Raw genomic sequence first — 9111 nt, forward strand, 5'->3', positions numbered from 1 at the left:
ATTCTTTATATCATTGAGCTTGGCTTCATAATATAGTTTCTTCTTCTTTTTGTTGAGTTTAGTCACATAATTTCTCAATTTGCAGTATCAGCCAGTCACATGTGCAGCCAGACTTATTAGTCACTCCTTTTGACCCATCTCTTTCAACGATACAGTTTTTAAATTTCTCATCAATCAATGGAGCCTTAACAGTTCTAAAAGTCAGCTTCTTAATTAACAGGTGCATGTTTATCAATAATTGGAAGAAGTAATTGTATAAATTCATAAAGTGCAGCGTCTGGATGCTCCTGAAATTATGGCTAGGCGGCGGGACACCTGTCGACAACTTCCAGTGAAATTGAAGGTTGCGCAATTCAAATAAATAATCATAAAAATTATGGATATTAAACATCTAGGTACATACAAGTGTCTTATATCGGTTAAAAGCTTAAATTCTTGTTAATCTAACTGCTTTGTCCGATTTACAATAGGCTTTACAGCGAAAGCATGCCATGCGATTGTTTGAGGGCGGCGCCCCACATCAACATATTTTTCAACCAGCACAGGCTTTGTAAAATCACAAATAGCGATTAAATATTCACTTTTTGAAAATCTTCCTCTGATTTGCAATCCCAAGGGTCCCAGCTACAACATGCATGGTCGTTTTGTTAGATAAAATCCTTCTTTACATCCCAAAAAGCCAGTTTAGTTGGCGCCATCGATTTGAGTAATCCACTCGTTCAACATGCAGAGAAAAGAATCCAAAAAAGCTACCGCTTAACTTTGTTAAAACAAGTCAAAATACGTTTCTATTTCATCCTCGGGTACCCTAAAATGTAATTAAACTATAATATTTAATACGGAAAGAAGTATGTTCACCAGAAAAGCAAAATTAGCAAGTGTGAGTCCTCTTCGTCGCGCGCGCACAGACTGATTTCCAACTCTGACTCCCAGTACCAAAACTCAAAATTCTTCCTCGTTTGGGAAGAAACAAGCCTGAAAGCTTGAACAAAGACTGTTGACATCTAGTGGAAGCCATAGGAATTGTAGTCTGGGAGCTGGACTTGCATAGGACCCATAGCTTTCCATTGAAAGAGCATGGGATCTCAAACAAACAAAAAATTACGGTTGTTTTTTCTTTGGATTTCCTCCTACCATATGAATTGTGTTATAGTCTCATACATTGATTTAACATTTCTACAAACTTCAAAGTGTTTTCTATCCAATGGTACCAATTATATGCATATCCTGGCTTCTGGGCCTGAGTAACAGGCAGTTTAATTTTGGCACGTCAGTCAGACAGGAAGTGGAGAAAAATAGACCCTAGCCTGAAGAAGATTTATTAATCACTTCAGACCAACAAATATTTTTAACATCATCCACATAAGAGTCACAGCAAAATCTTTTGTATGATCTCTTATAGACTATTTCAGTTCCAGCTTTTGGAACACTGGCTTTCCTGTGATCACTGCATCTAATGGGTACGGATACAGCTTTAGAACCAAGTTCTACAGTTTTAGTAAAAATGTGATCAATACATGTGAATGGTCTTGTTCCTGTAGTGTTTGTGAACACCCTGGTATGTTGATTAACTTCTCTGCGCTACGGATCCCTTTTTTACGGGATCATTTTCCTAAACAACCGCTGATATGCAGGGCGCAAAATATTACTAAAAATATTTATAAATCATGCAATCACAAGTGAAATATACCAAAACACAGCTTAGCTTGTTGTTAATCCACATATCGTGTCAGATTTTGAAAATATGCTTTACAGCGAAAGAAATCCAAGCTTTTGTGAGTGTATCAATCAATGCTAGAACAGCTAGCCCCAAATTAGCATGGTCACGAAAGTCAGAAAAGCAATAAAATTAATCTCTTACCTTAGATAATCTTCAGATGTTTGCACTCACGAGACTCCCAGTTACACAATAAATGTTATTTTTGTTCGATAAATATTACTTTTATCACAAAAAAACGCCATTTGGGTTGCGCGTTATGTTCAGTAAACCAAAGCCTTGTTCCGTTCGACAAATTCCAAACAGTATCCGTAATGGTCGTAGAAACATGTCAAATGTTTTTTATAATCAATCCTCAGGTTGTTTTTAACAAACATAATCGATAATATTTCAACCGGACCGTAACCTATTCATTAAGAGACAAACGGAAAATGGAGAGCTCCTCTCACACGCGCAGGAACTATTCGGAGGACACCTGACTAGTTTTGAAAAATCTCGTTCATTTTTCAAAATAAAAGCCTGAAACTATGTCTAAAGCCTAGTCACAGCCTGAGGAAGCCATTGGAAAAGGAATATGGTTGATACCCCTTTAAATGGAAGAAAGACTGGCCAGGAAACACAGATAAAAAAAATCACTTCCGGGTTAGATTTTCTCAGGTTTTCGTCTGCAGAATCAGTTTTGTTATACTCACAGACAATATTTTGACAGTTTTGGAAACTTTGGAGTGTTTTCTATCCTAATCTGTAACTTATATGCATATTCTACGATCTGGACCTGAGAAATAGTCTGTTTACCTTGGGAACGATATTTAAAAAAAATAATAATAATCTGACCCCTAGCGTCAAGAGGTTAACTAATCTACCGCCAGGTGATGTGACCAGCAGGCTGAAATTTCAGGCGGTTTTACAATCCACTCTTACACTAAAAGTGCACTAACACCATATTCCCAATTTCACAGTATCATTCCAACCTCAGTGTGGAAATATATATAAAACACAGGAAAATCAAATGTTTGACTGCACTGGGCCTTTTAATGATCGGCGGGAGCAGTACCCTGGTCTGGATAGCAGCACTATTAAACCTGACTTATGTCTTCCATTTAACATTTCACAAAGCACAGCACTGTCCCTCTGTCCATGATGATGATGGAGTGATTGTGTGTGTGTGTGGTGCGTCCTTTTGCAGAGGGGTATAAATATTGCGGAGAGGGAAGGGAGGGTGTGGCGTGTATGTGCATGCATGTGTACTTGTGTGTTGAATGAATATACCCAGGTGTGTGAACAAACATGTGGCCCACTGACACCCCATAAACATGACAGACTGCCTGGACCACTATAAGCTCACATGAGATGTATATTCCATATAAAACTGTAGAGGTGAGGTCAATGCTCCATGGCATTTCATTCTAATACAGTATACAACACCTTGAGGAAATATAAAAGATAAATGGCGGGTGAAGAATAGGAACAGAGGTAAGAAATCACATCACCTGGTCAAGGGGACAGGGTAGAAATCCCTGCAGACTACCAGCCTTAAATTAATGTGCACATCCCCAGTCTTCATCAAGCTGTCATCATCGAGTTCTGGCCTGGTTTAGATCTTATCTGTCGGAAAGATATCAGTTCGTCTCTGTGGATGGTTTGTCCTCTGACAAATCAATTGTACGTTTCGGTGTTCCTCAAGGTTCTCTTTTCTATTTTTTGGGGAGGTGGATCAGCTTTATTATTGTGGATAGATTGTTGCTTCCATCAATGTAATTGTCTGCATCATTTCCAATCCCCCATATATTTTTGGGTAAATATATCTATATACACACAAACACATACACACACTCATATAAACATTCAAACATATACACATACATACATTTACACTTTTTATATATATACACACCTTCCTTTATTATTCCCTGCAGACCCTACCACCCCTCCCCCAAATGGAGTAATCGAATAAACAATAACACTTAGGCTTCTACTTCCAGCTTATACATACTAACACATTTTACAGACACAATCAATTTTACAATAGTTATATTTTGTTTGTTTTTAGTCCTGGCCTTCCTCTATTTCTGAGGTCCATCCAGTTTGATTTCTATTTACCATATATTTGTAACTGCTATTTCACAAAATTTCTGAACTTATATACAGTTGAAGTCGGAAGTCTACATACACCTTAGCCAAATACATTTAAACTCAGTTTTTCACAATTCCTGACATTTAATCCTAGTAAAAATGCCCTGTCTAGGTCAGTTAGGATCACCACTTTATTTTAAGAATGTGAAATGTTAGAATAATAGTAGAGAGAATGATTTGTTTCAGATTTTATTTATTTCATCACATTCCCAGTTGGTCAGAAATGTACATACACTGAATTAGTATTTGGTAGCATTGCCTTTAAATTGTTCAACTTGGGTCAAACGTTTTGGGTAACCTTCCACAAGCTTCCCACAATAAGGAGGGTGGATTTTGGCCCATTCCTCCTGACAGAGCTGGTGTACCCGAGTCAGGTTTGTAGGAATTTTTGCTCGCACAAGCTTTTTCAGTTCGGCCCACAAATGTTCTATGGGATTGAGGTCAGGGCTTTGTGATGGCCACTAAAATACCTTGACTTTGTTGTCCTTAAGCCATTTTGCCACAACTTTGGAAGTATGCTTAGGGTCATTGTTCATTTGGAAGACCCATTTGCGACCAAGCTTTAACTTCCTGACTGATGTCTTGAGATGTTGCTTCAATATATCCACATCATTTTCCTACCTCATGATGCCATCTATTTTGTGAAGTGCACCAGTCCCTCCTGCAGCAAAGCACCCCCACAACATGATGCTGCCACCCCCGTGCTTCACGGTTGGGATGGTGTTCTTCGGCTTGCAAGCCTCCCCCTTTTTCCTCCAAACATAACGATAATCATTATGGCCAAACTGTTCCATTATTGTTTCATCAGACAGGAGGACATTTCTCCAAAAAGTACAATCTTTGTCCCCATGTGCAGTTGCAAACCATAGTCTGGCTTTTTTATGGCGGTTTTGGAGCAGTGGCTTCTTCCTTGCTGAGCGGCCTTTCAGGTTATGTCAATATAGGACTCGTTTTACGGTGGATATAGATACTTTTGTGCCTGTTTCCTCCAGCATCTTCACAAGGTCCTTTGCTGTTGTTCTTGGATTGATTTGCACTTTTTGCACCAAAGTAAGTTCATCTCTAGGAGACAGAACGAGTCTCCTTCCTGAGCGGTATGACGGCTGCGTAGTCCCATGGTGTTTATACTTGCATACTATTGTTTGTACAGATGAACATTGTACCTTCAGACGTTTGGAAATTGCTCCCAATGATGAACCAGACTTGTGGAGGTCAACAATTTTTTTTCTGAGGTCTTGGCTGATTTGTTTTGCGTTTCCCATGATGTCAAGCAAAGAGGCACTGAGTTTAGGCCTTGAAGGTAGGCCTTGAAATACATCCACAGGTACACCTCCAATTTACTCAAATGATGTCAATTAGCCTATCAGAAGCTTCTAAAGCCATGACATAATTTCCTGGAATTTTCCAAGCTGTTTAATGGCACAGTCAATTTAGTGTACAGTGGGGCAAAAAAGTATTTAGTCAGCCACCAATTGTGTAAGTTCTCCCACTTAAAAAGATGAGAGAGGCCTGTAATTTTCATCATAGGTACACTTCAACTATGACAGACAAAATGAGAAGAAAAAAAATCCAGAAAATCACACTGTACGATTTGTAATGAATTTATTTGCAAATTATGGTGGAAAATAAGTATTTGGTCACCTACAAACAAGCAAGATTTCTGGCTCTCACAGACCTGTAACTTCTTCTTTAAGAGGCTCCTCTGTCCTCCACTCGTTACCTGTATTAATGGCACCTGTTTGAACTTGTTATCAGTATAAAAGACACCTGTCCACAACCTCAAACAGTCACACTCCAAACTCCACTATGGCCAAGACCAAAGAGCTGTCAAAGGACACCAGAAACAAAATTGTAGACCTGCACCAGGCTGGGAAGACTGAATCTGCAATAGGTAAGCAGCTTGGTTTGAAGAAATCAACTGTGGGAGCAATTATTAGGAAATGGAAGACATACAAGACCACTGATAATCTCCCTCGATCTGGGGCTCCACGCAAGATCTCACCCCGTGGGGTCAAAATGATCACAAGAACGGTGAGCAAAAATCCCAGTTTTGGTCACTTTTGAATGCTGGCGGTGCTTTCACTCTAGTGGTAGCATGAGACGGAGTCTACAACCCACACAAGTGGCTCAGGTAGTGCAACTCATCCAGGATGGCACATCAATGCGAGCTGTGGCAAGAAGGTTTGCTGTGTCTGTCAGCGTAGTGTCCAGAGCATGGAGGCGCTACCAGGAGACAGGCCAGTACATCAGGAGACGTGGAGGAGGCCGTAGGAGGGCAACAACCCAGCAGCAGGACCGCTACCTCCGCCTTTGTGCAAGGAGGAGCACTGCCAGAGCCCTGCAAAATGACCTCCAGCAGGCCACAAATGTGCAAGTGACCAAAACATCAGCCAGGAAGCATAGGAACTGAGAAGTGGTCTGTGGTCACCACCTGCAGAACCACTCCTTTATTGGGGGTGTCTTGCTAATTGCCTATAATTTCCACCTTTTGTCTATTCCATTTGCACAACAGCATGTGAAATTTATGGAAAGTGGACAGTTTGATTTCACAGAAGTGTGATTGACTTGGAGTTACATTGTGTTGTTTAAGTGTTCCCTTTATTTTTTTGAGCAGTATATATACCACTTGGATCCTGTTTCAGTAATAATGAAATCAGACTATCTTGTTGAGTGTCTGATAATCTACCATTTATATAGGAGTGGTTAAAACATGCTAATAATGGTCTTCCACTGGTATGCCATCCAGCCCTGGAGTTCCCCGGACTTAAAGCCTTTAATTGCATCAAGAAGTTCCTCTGTAATTAGAAGGCCAGCATCCCGGAGTCGCCTCTTCACTGTTGATGTTGAGACTGGTGTTTTGCGGGTACTATTTAATGAAACTTAAATTTAATGAGGCTTCTGTTTCTCAAACTAGACACTCTAATGTACTTGTCCTCTTGCTCAGTTGTGCACCGGGGCTTTCCACTGCTCTTTCTATTCTGGTTAGAGCCAGTTGGCGCTGTTCTGTGAAGGGAGTAGTACACAGTGTTGTACAAGATCTTCAGTTTCATGGCAATTTCTCAGAACAAGAATAGAATGACGAGTTTCAGAAGAAAGGTATTTGTTTCTGGCCATTTTGAGCCTGTAATCAAACCCACAAATGCTGATGCTCCAGATACTCAGCTGGTCTAAAGAAGGCCAATTGAATTGATTACTTAATCAGAACAGTTTTCAGCTGTGCTAACATAATTTCAAATAGGTTTTCTAATGATCAATTAGCTAATCCAAGTTAATCATTTTAAAAGGCTAACACAACATGCCATTGGAACACAGGAGTGATGGTTGCTGATAAATGGGCCTCTGTACGCCTATGTAGATATTCCATAAAACAAGTCTGCTGTTTCCAGCTACAATAGTCATTTAAAACTATAACAATGTCTACACTGTATTTCTGATCAATTTGATGTCATTTTAAAATGGACCAATTTTTTTTTTGCTTTTCTTTCAAAAACAAGGACATTTCTAAGTGACCCCAAACTTTTGAACGGTAGTGTATTACCTCAACTGACCTGTACCCCGCACATTGACTCTGTACCGGTACCCCCTGTATATAGCATCGTTATTGTTATTTTGTTGCTTTTTTATTTCGTTTATTTAGTAAATGTTTTTTTAACTCTTATTTTTCTTAAAACTGCATTGTTGGTTAAGGGCTTCTATTCAGCGCATGTGACAAATCAAATTTGGTTACTCTCTAGGTTTCTTCCTTGGTTCCAGCCTTCCTATGGAGTTTTTCCTAGCCACCGTGCTTCTATATCTGCATTGCTTGCTGTTTGGGGTTTTAAGCTGGATTTCTGAATAGCACTTTGTGACATCTGCTGATGTAAAAAGGGCTTCATAAATAGAGTGCATTCTGAAAGTATTCAGACCCCTTGACTTTTTCCATTTTGTTACGTTACAGCCTTATTCTAAAATGGATTAAATAGTTTTTTTTCCTTTTCCTATCTACACACAATAACCCATAATTACAAATAAAAAAAAATATGAGAAAAAAGAAACATCACATTTACCTCAGTATTCAGATCCTTTATTCAGTACTTTGTTGAAGCACCTTTGGCTACGATTAGAGCCTTGAGTCTTGTGTATGATGCTACAAGCATAGCATACCTGTATTTGGGGAGTTTCTCCCATTCTTCTCAGCAGATCCTCTCAAGCTCTGTCAGGTTGGATGGGGAGCATTGCTGCACAGCTATTGTCAGGTCTCTCCAGAGATGTTCAATAGGGTTCTGGCTGGGCCACTCAAGGACATTGAGACTTGTCCCGAAGCCACTCCTGCGTTGTCTTGCCTGTGTACTTAGGGTCGTTGTCCTGTTGGAAGGTGAACCCTTCGCCCAGTCTGAGGTCCTGAGTGCTCTGGAGCAGGTTATCATCAAGTATCTCTCTGTACTTTGCTCCGTTCATCTTACCCTCGATCCTGACTAGTCTCCCAGTCCCTGCCGCTCAAAAACATCCCCACAGCATGATGCTGCCACCACCATGCTTCACCGTAGAGATGGTACCAGGTTGGCATTCAGGCTAAACAAGTTCAATCTTGCTTCTCATGGTCTGAGTCCTTTTAGGTGCCTTTTGGCAAACTCCAAGCTGGCTGTCATGTTCCTTTTACTGAGGAGTGAATTCTGTCTGGCCACTCTAGCATAAAGGCCTGATGGTTGGAGTGCTGTAGAGATGGTTTTCCTTCTGGAAGCTCTATCAGAGTGACCATGGGGTTTTTGATCACCTCCCTGACCAAGGCCCTTCTCCCTTGATTGCTCAGTTTGGCTGGGCGGCAAGCTCTAGGAAGAGTGTTGGTGATTCCAAACTTCTTATATTTAAGAATGATGGAGGCCACGGTGTTCTTGGGGACCTTCAATGCTGCAGACATCCCCAGATGTGCCTCGACACAATCGTGTCTCGGAGCGCTACGGACAATTCCTTTGACCTCATTGCTTGGTTTTTGCTCTGACATGCACTATCAACTGGGGGACCTTATATAGACAGGTGTGTGCCTTTCCAAATCATGTCCACCACATGTGGACTCCAATCAAGTTGTAGAAACATCTCAATGAGGATCAATGGAAACATGATACACATAAACTCAATTTCAAGTCTCATTGAAAAGGGTCTGAATACTTATGTAAATAAGGTATTTCAAAAATCATGTTTCACTTTGTCATTATGGGGTAGTGTGTGTAGATTGATAAGGGGAAACAATTATTTAATCCATTATAGAATAAGGCTGTAACGTA

Source organism: Salvelinus namaycush, unplaced genomic scaffold, assembly GCF_016432855.1.
Source record: "Salvelinus namaycush isolate Seneca unplaced genomic scaffold, SaNama_1.0 Scaffold42, whole genome shotgun sequence".
NCBI lineage: Eukaryota > Metazoa > Chordata > Actinopteri > Salmoniformes > Salmonidae > Salvelinus > Salvelinus namaycush.